The sequence below is a fragment of the Chiloscyllium plagiosum genome, unplaced genomic scaffold (assembly GCF_037043375.1).
Source record: "Chiloscyllium plagiosum isolate Xiang-an unplaced genomic scaffold, Cpla_swu_hap1 HiC_scaffold_8, whole genome shotgun sequence".
NCBI classification, from domain to species: Eukaryota; Metazoa; Chordata; class Chondrichthyes; order Orectolobiformes; family Hemiscylliidae; genus Chiloscyllium; species Chiloscyllium plagiosum.
In genome coordinates this window covers 89,033,934-89,047,889 of record NW_028270146.1, presented here as the reverse complement: position 1 = coordinate 89,047,889, position 13,956 = coordinate 89,033,934, and the positions used below count along the sequence as shown (strand labels likewise).

Below are 13,956 nucleotides of genomic sequence, written 5' to 3'. Positions count from 1 at the left end.
TCTCATTTCTGAAGTCTTCCCATTTTCCAGTTGTCCCTTTACCTGCAAACATTTGCCCCCAATCAGCTTTTGAAAGTTCTTGCCTAATACCATTAAAATTGGCCTTTTTCCAATTTAGAACTTCAACTTTTTGATCTGGTCTATCCTTTTCCATCACGATTTTAAAACGAATAGAATTATGGTCACTGGCCCCAAAGTGCTCCCCCACTGACACCTCAGTCACCTGCTCTGTCTTATTTCTTAACAGTAGGTCAAATTTTGCACCTTCTCTAGTCGGTACATCCACATCAGAAAATTTTCTTGTACTCATTTAACAAATTCCTCTCCATCTAAACCCTTAACACTATGACAGTCCCAGTCTATGTTTGGAAAGTTAAAATCCCCTACCTTAACCACCCTATTAAATCAAAGAAATGTTGGCAAGATACTGAAGTGCAGTCCATGTGTCTAAAAGCATATGAGAAAGGCAGTATGCTTATGCTTAAATTTACATGAAGCAATATACCAATTAAAAGTAATAATCATTGCACCATAATTCTAATGTCCATAATTTTTTTTTTACCAAGACTGATAAGCTATAGCGTAAAATGCAACATTCAAATGCAGCCCATTGAGATAAATTAAACAGCCACTGAAATTATATTTGCTCTTTCCACCAACTTATTTTGAATATTCTTAACCTCAATGTGGAATTTGCTGCCGGATGGCATAGAACAGGTTATTAGCTTGTGAATCATTTGAAAAGGTCAAGAGAAGGACTGGAGTGATGACTCAAGGAGTTATACTCAGTGAGTAGCTGAGCTGTAGATACAAGGTATTATCCAGGTTTAATCCCTGGTCAACATTGCATTATCTAATCTGTAAGGAGTAATAGACGCAACACAACTGTTCTGATACCCTACTGCAGCATTAAGTGTGTACTGCTCCTGGGGAGGCTATCATCAAATTGAAATGTTAAACAAGGCCCCATCTGGCTGTTGGGGTGAATGCAAAGAATCTCATTATATTTTTCCAACAGAAGCAGGATAGTTAATCCAGGTAGTTAACACTGCTGCCTCACAAAGTCAGAGAACCAGGTTTGATTCCAGCCTTGGGTGACTATCTGTGTTGAGTTTGGACGGGTTTTCACCCAGTGCTCCGGTTTCCTGCCACTGTCCAAAGATGCTCAGGTTAGGTGGATTGGCCATGCTAAATTATCCCAAAGTGTCCAGGGATGACCAGGCAAGGTGGATGAGCCATGGGAAACATCATGTTACAGCAACAGGATTAGGAATGTACTGGGTGAGATGCTCTTCAGAGGGTAAGTACAGACCTCATGGGTTAAACTGCTTCTTTCCACAATATAGGGATTCTATAATTCTAAGATTCAGGTGTCTTGGCCAAAATGCATTCAAACAATATCACAAAACAAAGTATCCTGCTGTTATCTAGATGTAGGAGGTGGATATATTAGCTGCTGTGTTTTTTACGTTATAGAAGTGACTAGATGTTCAATGCACTTCATTGGCTGTAAAGCAATTTTGAGCAGTCTGGCAGTCTTAAAAAACACAAAAGCTTTTTGTTTTTTTTCCCCCACTGTATCTTGTTTTGAGTTTGGTAGGGGAAAAAGGGGATCGCAATGGGAGTAGAAAACTCCTCCACTGGTAATACACATGCATAACAAACAAAGTTCACAAAACTTTGGAAACCTCAGGTCTAAAGAAGAGTCATGTTGGGCTCAAAGTTTTAAAGTTTTAATGTTTCTCTCTCCATACATGCTATCAACACTGCTGAGCTTTTTCCAACCTTGTTTTTTTACTTCCCTAGATTTCTAACATGCATAGCATTTTGTCTGTGCTTAATGATCATTTGCAGCTAATTTGTAATGTACGAACTTAATGCAGAATGCACACTACTACAGCTCAAAAAGCCATAGACTCCCTGACAGCAAGGAAAATTCAAAAAAGGTAGAATACAACCATCGCTACTCAAGTATGGAAAGCCCACTCATTACTATAACCTCCTTTGCTGGAGATAAGACTAGGTCGCACAGGATGTGTTATGACATAAACACTACCATGTTTAACAAGATCAAAGGCAATTGAGGGGAATTGCAATTACTGGGCTTTTGCCAGAGTTATTCAAACAAAGATCCCATCACCAGCCACAGAATGTACCCAGAGGTAGAATGTGGTTTCAGTTTACATAAATTATGGTAGGCAAGTGGGCAGCTTCAGAACTCCAGAGGAGCAGTAAACAGTACTCAAACAAAACTTTGTTGTGTGGATCGCACAAAAGCATGGGACACAGTAAGCGGATACTGGGGTAAACTGGCGATCATGTCAATCTAGCTTTGCCATTCAAAATGGTCCTTTTGTGATAATATCCATCATCCTACTGAATAGGAAAGCAGGCTCAAGGGACCAAATCATCAATCCTGCTCCTAATGTGTTTGTTGATATGACGCTACATTGGTTGCCCACACAAGCACCAGCTCCAAATGGTCAAAGACCCTCAACTCCTATGTTTGTCACGATATTTGTACTATACTTGTCCTATGTTCTCCCTCACAGAGTGTGAGAAAAGCCATTGATTGCTATGGGACAAGGTGCTGCAGCATAACTGCTCAAGATCATCGTCCACCATTCACTCTGGAATCAGAAATTCTGCATCTCAAATTTAAGGTGACATACAACTTAATTAAGTTACTCAATGGAGAACTCAACACCTGCAATGGCAAGGCAGTCAACAACTTTAGCCAACTAACAAAATGGGCATGAAGAAACAATAAATTAATTGATGTTTATCTGCATGGCTTGCATTCACAGCACATAACTGTATGGAGACACCAGGACAACCTTCACAGACTCAATAACATCCATCTCCTGTGTCTATGGCACATCCAGATGGAAAGATAAAAATCATCTCTCACTGATTAAGGAAGTTACATTCTTGGATCAGAAAATTGAAAAGGTGAACTAAAGATTATGCACCTTTAAAATAGGAAATGCAAGAGAGAAACCAAATACCATACAATGTGTTTGTAATGTTAAGTACACAACCTCAACTGTACATGCACAATGATCTGAATGACCTGTCCTGCCGCAATTTATTTAATGCCACAAATATCAAGGTGGTGGACAATAGGATTAAGGTGAAACATTTTTAAAGCAATATAATGAATACCTTTCTCAATTTAGAACTTTTAAATTGATCAACCTCTAAGATACAGTAGCTCGTGTAGGTCATTCAAGATTAGAGTGGTGCTAGAAAAGCACAGCAGGTCAGGCAGTATCCAAGGAGTAGGAAAATCAACGTTTCAGGCAAAAGCCCTTCATCAGAAATGAGGCAGGGAGCGTCCGGGGTGGAAGAGGAAGTAAATGGGCAGGTGTTATATATTCTGTGATTGCAAGGGAAACCTCCGTGGTCTCCACCTGGAGGCTTCCTGCCTCAGTCCTGAAGGGCTTTTGCCCAAAACATCGATTTTCCTGCTCCTCGGATGCTGCCTGACCTGCTGTGCTTTTCCAGCACAATTCTAATCTTGATTCTGATCTCCAGCATCTGCAGTCCCCATTTTCGCCATGTAGTCATTCAGCCCATCACATCTACTCTGCTCTTCAGTGATATCATGGCTCATCTGACAGTCCTCAACTCTGCCCTTTAGTTTTAGACTCTCCCACAAAGAGAAACTAATCTGTCAAATCCCTGAAGAATTTTGTAAGTTTCAAGAAGATAGGTGCTCATTATTTTAAATTTCAATGAATACAAATCCAACCTACTCAACCTCTCCTCATAAGACAGTCCCTTCATATCTGGGATCACTTAGTGAATGTGTTCTGCACTATTTCCAATGCCAGTTTATTTTTTCCTAGATAAGGGGGCCAAAATTGTTCATAGCATTCAGCTGATTTAACTTTTGAGAGGTATTTTGTTGAATGTCTTCTGGAAATCCAAATACAACACATCTACTGGTTCTCCTCAATATATTCTGATTGATACTGATTCAGGCACTATTCCTCTTTCAAGAAAACATGCTGCCTCTGCTTGATTAGATTATCATTTTCCAAATGGCCTGCTATTGCTTCCTTAATATTTTTCCAACAATAAAACAAAAGAACTGCTGATGCTGTAAATGAGACACAAGAACAAATTGCTGGAGAAAGAAAGTAGGCCTGACAGCATCTGCAGAGAAAGCAGAGCTGGTGTTTCAGGTTCCGTGACCCTTCCTCAGAACTGAAGGTGTGTCTGGGCCTTTGATGGTGAGGAGGAAGTAAATGGGCAGGTGTTACATATTTTGCGATTGCAAGGGAAAGTGCGTGGTGATGGGGGGTTGGGGGGGGGAGATATTCAGAATAGACAAGGAGTGGATCCAAGTGTCCTGGATGGAATCATCCCTATGGAAGGCTAATGAGGGAGAGGATGGGTATATGTATCTGGTGGGGACCATCCCGCTGGAGCTGGTGGAAATTGTAGCTCATGATCCTTTGGATATGGATGTGGTAGGATTGTAGTAGGATGAAGGGGGGAGCGAAGATTGGGGGTAAGGTCCTAAGTGTGGAGATATGGCTGAGGGCCCTGTCAACCACCGTGGTAGGGAATCCTCAGTTGAAGGTGGAGAACACTTTGGAGGCCCCTTTGTCAAATTTGGCATTACCACAGCAGATGCAGCAGAGAGGGAGGAACTGGGAGAATGGAACAGTCTGTTTACAGGAAGTAGGGCGACTGTGTCAAGGTAACTGTGGGAATCTGTTTGCAGTGAATATTGGTGGTCAACCTATTTCCAAAAATGTAAACAGAGATGCTGAAGAAGAGAAGAGTCAGAGATGGATCAGGTGAAGGCAAGAGTAGGGTGGAAGTTGGAAGTAAAATAGATAAACTTTTTCAATTTCAGCTAAAAAAAAGAATGATTTCCCAGAGAAACAGTTGTGGTTGGGGGCTACAGTAGGACTACAGATGGAATGTTCCACATAGCCCAAAAAGAGACAGGCATAACTGGGACCCATGCAGGTACCCATGGCAATCACCCCTTTGATCATAAGAAAATGGGAGGAGTTAAAGGAGAAGTTGCTCAAAAAGTGAGGACAAGCTTGGCCAGGCAGAGGAGGATAATGGTGGATGGGGACAATTCAGGTAATTTTTTCCAGGATGAAGTAGAGTGGCCTGAGATCATCCTGATGGGGGATGGACATGTAAGGGGATTGCATATCCATGGTAAAAAAGTGGAGGTTTTCAGTCAAGTGAAAATTATGAAACTGGAGCAAAAATGTCAGAAGTATCAATGTAAGTGGGAAGGAACAGAACAAGGGAGAGAAAAAACATGAGGTAGGAAGAGGAGAGTTCAGTGGGGCTGAAGCAGGCAGAAACAATGGTCCTGCCCTGACAGTCCTTCTTATTGGTTTTGTGAAGGAGGTAGAAGCGGGTTGTGTGTAATTTGGGAATTATAAGCTTGGATAGACAGTTCCTGGAGAGATCACCAGATGAAATATAGAAGTCAATACATCAGACAACAAGACTGGAAGGCTTAATACAAAATCAGGGTTAGATTTGAGAGCATTGAGTGTAGTTAGTGCAGAAGGAATGAATAAGGAGTGGGGAGACAGAGAAACATTATGGCATTAGTTCTCTATGAACAGGTCGAGTGCAAGTAAAATGCCAGAGGGGGAGAGGTCCAGGTGGAGAGACAGCATCAGAAGACAGTGAAACAACTTATTGGATGGGGAGAGGACTCTTATCCAATGTCTGGCTCAGACTACCCCATGTGGATTCCACTCAGATTTCATCCCTCATACTTTGAATCCACCCACGATCACAGGTACCCTTCTTACATCCTTAGCAGGATATATTTTTTTGCTGAGAGTCATGACTTACATCTTTAAATGCCTGCCACTGCTTGCTTACTGTTATCCCTGCTAATCTATTTACCCAATTCACTTTAGCTAACTCTATCCTCATTTCATGATCACTACTTCCTCGAAGAACTTTTACTCAGAGGTGATTTATTAAACTGGCCCAGTTACCCATGATCAGATCCAAGATGTAATTCTCCTAGTTGGCTCCATGACATGTTACTCAAGGAAACTATCCCTAATACACACTATTAATTTGTTCACGTAGCTACCCTTTCCAATTTGATTAACCTAAACAACATGAAGATTAAAGTCACCCATAAGTATTGCTCTATTCTTTGAACATGCTCCAATTATTTGTTGATTTATAGCCTTTCCTACAGAGTGGCTCCTGTTTGTGGGTCTATATATTACTCCTACTAACATCTTCATTCCCATGCTGTTTCTTACCTCTCTTCAAATGGATTCTACATTGTTTGAGCCCAGATCATCTCACAACTATCATTTCATTTATTAGAGAATGCTACCCCACTACCTTTTCCATTTCTTGTGTCCCACTGAATGATTAAATTTCCCCAAAAGTTAAGTTCCCAGTTTTGATCTCCATGTAACCATGTTTCCTGAATGGGTATGCGATCATCTTCATTTACCTCTATATGCACTCCATCTAACTTAATCTGAATGCTTTATGCATTAACATACAAAATCTTTTTCAGCTTGTTCTGTTATCAAATTTCCCTACATTTTTAGGTTGCTTGGTACAATATGATATTCCTTTATTCTGCTCCTTTCTTTTAATTTCTCAATCCTATATTCTTAGATTTTATAATTTCCCATGCAACCTGAACCCACCCATCTTTAGTTTAAAGAGCTATCTCCTGCCCGATTTACGCGACTCACCAGGACTTTGGTCCCAGGATGATTCAGGCAGAACCCATACCATCAGAACAGCTCCCTCCTTCCCTGTCCCATGGAATCAAACTTGAGCCACACATTTACCTCTTTAATCTTGTTGACCCCGTGCCAATTATGATTAAGACCTGAACCACAAACTGAGATCACTACCCGTTTGGTTCTGCTTTCTGAATTAGCCGCTAGCTGTTCATATTCCCTCAACAGAACCTCATTCCTCTTTCGACCTATATTGTTGGCACCAGTGTCAACCATGACAAATGAATCATTCCTCTCAGTGCATGTTTCTCTGCAACCCAGATGAGATTCTGGAACACCACATCAGGCAAGTAACACAGACTTCAGGACTCTGGATCCTGGCCATTAAGAATATCTCTCCGCCCCCACCCCCTCTCCGGCCTATCACCCTCACCTTAACCTCCTTCCACCTATCACATTCCCTCCCCCAAGTCCCTCCTCCCTACGTTTTATCTTAGCCTGCTTGGCACACCTTCCTCATTCCTGAAGAAGGGCTTATGCCCGAAACATCGATTCTCCTGCTCCTTGGACGCTGCCTGACCTGCTGCGCTTTTCCAGCAACACATTTTTCACCACTAAGAACAATGTTTATTCCCCAAATTATTCCAATGACCTAACCTGTTAATTGTTTTCTTTCCACTGATGCCACCAGACCAGATGGGTTTTTCAACAATTTCTGGTTTTGTTGGATTTCCAACATCTGCATTGGATTTTTGTCAGGCAACAAGCTGAGACAGGATTTCCATGTTTTCAGGGTGTGAGGAAAGAGAATTCCTTCTGTTGCCAAGCCTGAGCAATGTCATGATGAATTTTTAAAAAACAGCTTTACAATGTTGCCACATGAAACAGCAGGCAACAGTTTCTCAAGCCTGTGTAGCTCAGTGGATGTACAATATAGGGAGAAGACAAAACCATTAACTTCAAGGACGTGACAGAGATACCAGTTCCTTTCTTCAATACTGAAAGCATAATCTTAGAATATTCCTTTTCATTACATTTTAGACAGCTGGTCACAGTTAGTAACTATTTGCTTTATCCAACTGTTTCCATACTAACTTTAACAAAAAATGAATGACAGAGCAATTTCTTTATACTGATGAGATCAAATCCAAGAAAAACAAAAAAACTGCAGTGAAGTTTGAAAAAAAGACCCCACAGCAAAAAGTAATTTGTTGCTCATTCTCCAGTCCTTCCTATTACTGAGATATTGACATATGGAAACAAATTCCAAAGTACATTTCCATAGCCAAGAATCAAGCAACCCTTCCTTGTTTATGTCATATTGACACAGACATAATCTTTGGCATTCTGTGCTTTTGTACAACATTGATCGCTCACTCCTTAATCACTACACTCAAATTTTGATCTTACCCCTTGATCTTCCTCCTCCTTTTCACATTTTTCTACGTTGCAAGTTAACTTCATTCCTTCTTGATCTAAATTTCATCAGCCTTAGTACTGGCATCACAATTTACATCTTCCAACTCTTAAATCTTTCCTTCCATTAAAGATTTGCATTTCAATTGCAGATTTGTAAAGAAAACGCATCATTTTCCTAACAGATACCAGAAAAGAAATTGCATCCCAGCGACATCGGTAATTCCAATGTATACATTTGGATGAATACAGGTTCAGAAGATTTTTATTCCACGCATTGGCCGAAGGGCCTGTTTCCACACTAAGTAATTTAATCTAATCTAATCATTCTTTCATACAGTATTTCCTACACATTGAATTGCAACAGTGTATTTTCCCCTCGAGTCCAGATCACCCTGCATGCCAGTATTTCAATGGTTTGTTGTTTCTTTGAAGAAAAGCTACAAGAGGGAATTTTTTTAAAATTTTAAAATTCACTCATGGGATCTGGACCACTATTTATTGTCCATCATTAGCTGCCCTCAAGGTAGCGGTAGTGAACTGCATTCTTGAACTGCTGTAATCCACATGATGTCAGTGGACCATTCAGGAGGGAATTCTCGGATCTTGACCAACAACACAAGGAATGGGAATATATTTCCAAGACTGGATGGAGAGGGGCTTGGAGGGGAGCTTCCATGTGGCGGAGTGTCCATCTATCTGTTGTCCTTCTCCTTAGAGATGGAAGTTTGAGAAACTGCTGTCTAAGGAGCCCTGGTGAATTTCTGCAGTGCATCTTGTAGGCGCTACATACCACTGCTACGAAACATCAGTGGTGAAGGAAATGAACTTTTTTTCCTGGATTTCCACCACAATGTAAGGCGATAAGGCAGTGAGTTCCAGCCTCCGGCTCCATACATCAACGAAACCTGGAGTAGTTGCCAGAAACAAATTTGGGCATAATTTTGAATGTCAATGTCCCAGCATTATTCCCTGATAAACATCACTTCACATTTTTTTAGTCTGAGCAGCTCCTCAGAACGTTTTGTGAGGGGGAGGGGAAATCTAGAGCTAAATTCTGCTGTGTTTTGGCTATAATTTGTTGTCCAGTCCAGTCTATGATCTACAAAGGTGTCTATGCAGGACACAGCAAGTTATTTTTTGGGAGTTTGTAATCTACATATTTCTGGAGAAGCCCAGTCTAGCCACTTCCTTTACCAGTCAAAAATCTATGTTTTTTGATCTGTCAAATAAATGCCTGTCTACTGCCAGCATTTGCACTGCGCATACTCCAAATAATGCTGTGCACTGAACATATCCACGGTTCTTCACTGCAGCAAGTGATGAGTAATATGCATATATGCCGTAACAACAAAAAAGGTGTTTTGGCAACACCACATTTACCATTATCTTGGCATTCACTGTATAAATACCAATATCCTAAAAGATTCCTTTGTAACAAGATTATTAATTAGATTTTTCATGTCGCATAATGCTCAGTCTAAAATGGCCCACGCCTTGGTTGCTCATCAAAAGTGCTTTCAGGATCAATCTCAAAACATGCCAGGAATCTTTCCTCCAAACTTGTTCTTTAAGGTTTACCCACTCCATATGTGGACTGAAGTCACCCATGACTACTGCATTTCCCTCACTTTATGCACCTCAAATTTTCTGATTTATGCCATGTTAAGTCTTACCATTACTGTTGGAAACCTATAAACCTCTCCAACTAATGTTTACTACCTCTTGTTGTTTATGAGTTTCATCCAAACAGATTCTACTGTCCTTCTGATTAGAGATCTGCTGCTTACCAATACATTGATCCCACCTTTTGTTATCAGCTTTATACTACCTCCCTTCCTTTTTCTCTAACCTTGCTAACTACCAAATACCTTTGAACATTCATTTCCCAGTCTCAGTAACCCTTGCAGCCACTTTTCCATAATGGATTTTTTTTTTCATATCCTTTTACTTCTACTAGCATGATCAAGTCATGCAACTTATGTGAATTCAGATAGTGTGTTATCAAAGCAGAATTAAAAGCCCTATCCTGTATATTGATGCGAGGAAGTGTTTCTGCTGCTTCCACTTCCCATGATAAGCGGTTTTAATTCTCTGAACTCTTTGTCAAGTTCCCATCCAGCTGACAAACTGGTTTAAACCTTCCCCAATAGCACTAACAAATCTCTCTAAACAATTAAAAGGTTAGCCCTGGTCTTATGTTGTTTTTTCTCAACTTCAGAGTACTTTAAGGAGGTGGTATTCATATTGATTTCACAAATCTGTGTCATGGACGAAGACCCCCTGAGATTCACCCAGTATAGTTTGGGCGGAAAAAAGCATCAAAGCACAGTGCAACGTTCATAGTGACCTCTCATGTTTGTCTGCCATAAATTAAGTTTCCAACTTTCTTTTTGTCCAACATGAAGTTAGACATTTTGTGTAAGAATAGGCCAACACAGGAGGCCTGTTGAATTTTAAAAGAGATTGTGAATTCCCTGAGAGTTGTGAATGTCCATATTTAATGCTATTCACTGCAGACTTGATACTGTTGGTGGTTTAAATGCCAAGTATCACAACTTGTGGTAGCCATTTCAATAGCTTGCTTGGATCCAGTTTTTAAAAGTATTGAAAAGACCTGAAAATACATAACATGGGATCTCTAAATCGAGCATGATAGCAGCATAGTACAGTTCCTTTCTCCATGTGCTCATACCATTTCTTCCCCTCTAATCAACCTGTTCAGAGATGTTATTACATACCTCTGGAGCAGGTGGAACTTGAACTCAGCCTCCCTACCCAGGACCACGAGGCCTGGCATTTTGCAATAAGAGTCGCCTTGTAGTTTCTCCTTAAATGCATATTTGCCATTCAGCTCAAGTACATGTGCTGGTGACATTCTTGTTCTACCCATGCTATGCTCTCTACGTCTACAGCCACTAATTTTGAACTCCCCAAAAGTGGAAACATATTCTCTACATTTAGCCTAGAAAACCTTTCCATAATTTTCAAGCCCGCTGTTTGTTTAAGCCACTCTCAACATCTATTACTCAGAGAGAAGAAAAGACAAGACTGGGGTTAGTTTCCACACTGGTATCATCCTTGTACATTGTTTTTATATTGTGTCCAAGTCACTTTGATCAGCCTTCAGTCTCACAAAATGATGGTCTGCCTTGGTCAAGCATCACCAAGCTCAGGAGCCAAATGTTGCCATATTTGTTTCTCTCAATGGGCTGGAAAGGTGTATGACTCACTGACCTGTGTTGTTCTCTTGCATCCTCTTCTTAGCTGGGCCAGCATTTATCACCTGTTCCTAGTTGCCCTCGAGATGATGGTGGTGAGCTGCCTTCTTCAATTTTTGCAGTCCACATGCTGTCGGTCGACCCACACTTCCAGCAGGGAGGGGATTCCAGGTATTTGACTGAATGACAGTGAAGGAATGGTGACATATTTCCAAGTTGGAACTTGAAGGTGGTGTTCCCATGTATTTTGTCACTTGCTGTTTCTCCACACACAGTTTGATTGCAGCAGTTGCAACTTTTGAAATGCACTTCGATTTCAGCATCAAATGGCAGATTCCTGGTTATTCAATTTGCCCAGTGTCTTTACATACTTTTGATAATTTGCAAACACATAAAACAAAGTAGTCCAAGAGGAGTGTAACTAAAATTCAGTACAAATTAAACATCCCTGCTGTACTTTTCAATTCTACTTTGCGACAAATGAATCAAGTGGTTTGCTTGTTATTTAAGATATCTAACAAATGGGTTGTTATGAAATAAGTCAAAGTGAAGAGAACTTTAAACCAACATTGTTGAATGCAAGTCAGAGGAAGATAGTACTCTGTCCGGTCCACACCTTGCATTACTGCATTCATTGGTTGATTGTGGCCACCAAGATACAAGAGGTACATACAAATACTGGTGCTAATGCACTGATTATGAAATCGGAGAGATACTGAGAAAGACGAAAGAGACCAAAGCTTCTTGAAAAGGATGTACTTGAGAAATTACCCAAGAGGCATTTAAGAAAGTAAATGGTCTGGAACGCAATTACTTTGAATGAAAATTAAGAGACTGGCTCCAAAACTATGAGTAACCTATCATTGCAACAAATTCAGTCAATTCTTATTGAATTGCCAGTTAAAATAGAAAGGGTCAAAGAATAGTAATTATCAACCATGGTCTTAGTGAATGGTACAGCAGAATCAAGGGGCTGAATGGCCCACTTCTGCTCCTGTCTTACAGTCTTAGGAATAATTATAATGTATCAACAGTGCATATTTATAAAGGAGTGGGATTACAGTTGCTAAATGAAGCTGGATGCATGCTCATGTGATATTCTGACCACATGACATCTAATTCATGTGACATCTGGTAACATGACTTGATTTCAACTTGCTTGATACATACATGGTAGCTCAGTCTTCCGGAGATTGCTGACGAAATGAGGTGACAGTAAAGCTGAGAATGGGAAGAAAAGAATGCCAAGAACCACTTCTCCACTCTGGATGGTTGTGCTTTGCTAAGGTATTGACAGCTGTGATTTCTTTTAAGCTTTTCACTGCTATATAATTGTTAAATACACAATTTCAAAAGGCATTTCAGAATTTTGCTTCTATCATCTTTATTCATTCTCATTGAGCTTGTTGCTATTGTACAGTTTATAGAGAAACAAATACTGTAAAATGATCTTACGTGATATTGGGAAAGGCCTCAGGAATTTACCATCCAGTGCACCAAGATAAATTTTCATCGGCCAGGATGTCCGGAGCTGTGGAAAGTACAAATACTTTTAATACAATTTCCCATGGAAAGAATTTCTAGTTTAATAAAGAAATCAGCAATGAGCACATATGACAAAGGCTCTGCATTTTAAAATTCAAATTACTGGGAGATGCAGCACACTGGCAACTTAGAGTCAGACAGCCATAAAGATGTACAGCATGGAAGCAGACCCTTCGGTCCAACTCGTCCATGCTGAGCAGATATCCCAACCCAATCTAGTCCCACCTGCCAGCACCCGGCCCCTATCTCTCCAAACCCTTCCAATTCATGTACGCATCCAGATGCCTTTTAAATGTTCCAATCGTACTAGCCTTCAGCACTTTCTCTGGCAGTTCATTCCATACATATACCACCCTCTGCGTAAAATAGTTGTCTCTTAGGTCTCTTTTGTATCTTTCCCCTTTCACCCAAAACCTATGCCCTCCAGTTCTGGACTCCCCCACCCCAGGAAAACGACTATGTATCCTATCCATGCTCCTCATGATTTTATAAACCACTATAAGGCCAACCCTCAGCCCCAGCCTATTCAACCTCTCCCTATAGCTCAAATCCTCCAACCTTGGCAAAATCCTTGTAAATATTTTGAGCCGTTTCACATTTCACAACATCCTTCCGACAGGAAGGAGACCAGAATTGCATGCAATATTGCAAACGTGGCCTAACCAATGTCCTGTATAGCCGCAACATGACCTCCCAACTCCTGTACTCAACACTCTGACCAATAAAGGAAAGCATTTCAAATGCCTTCTTCACTATCCTACCTACCTGTGACTCCACTTTCAAGGAGCTATGAACCTGAACTCCAAGGTCTCCTTGTTCAGCAACACTCCCCAGGACCTTACCATTAAGCCTATAAGTCCGGATAAGATTTGCTTTCCCAAAATGCAGCACTTCGCATTTACCGAAATTAAACTCCATTGGCCACTCCTCAGCCCATTGGCCCATCTGATCAACTTACCATTGTAATTTGAGGTAACCTTCTTCGCTGTCCACCTCCAATTTTGGCATCATCTGCAAATTTACTCTCATGCTCACATCCAAATCATTTATATAAATGA

At 40.6% G+C, this 13,956-nt stretch overlaps 1 protein-coding gene across 10 annotated transcripts in view; it reads right to left on the bottom strand.

The window, feature by feature from the left end:
* The window catches only part of sipa1l1 (signal-induced proliferation-associated 1 like 1), a 415,651-nt gene that overhangs the window by 282,988 nt on the left and 118,707 nt on the right, over window positions 1-13,956 (bottom strand). For all 10 annotated transcript variants that reach the window (XM_087990088.1, XM_043698149.2, XM_043698153.2 and 7 more), the window contains one exon: window positions 12,809-12,884. The gene's annotated coding sequence lies outside the window, so the exon portion shown is untranslated. The remainder of the gene's footprint in view (window positions 1-12,808; window positions 12,885-13,956) is intronic.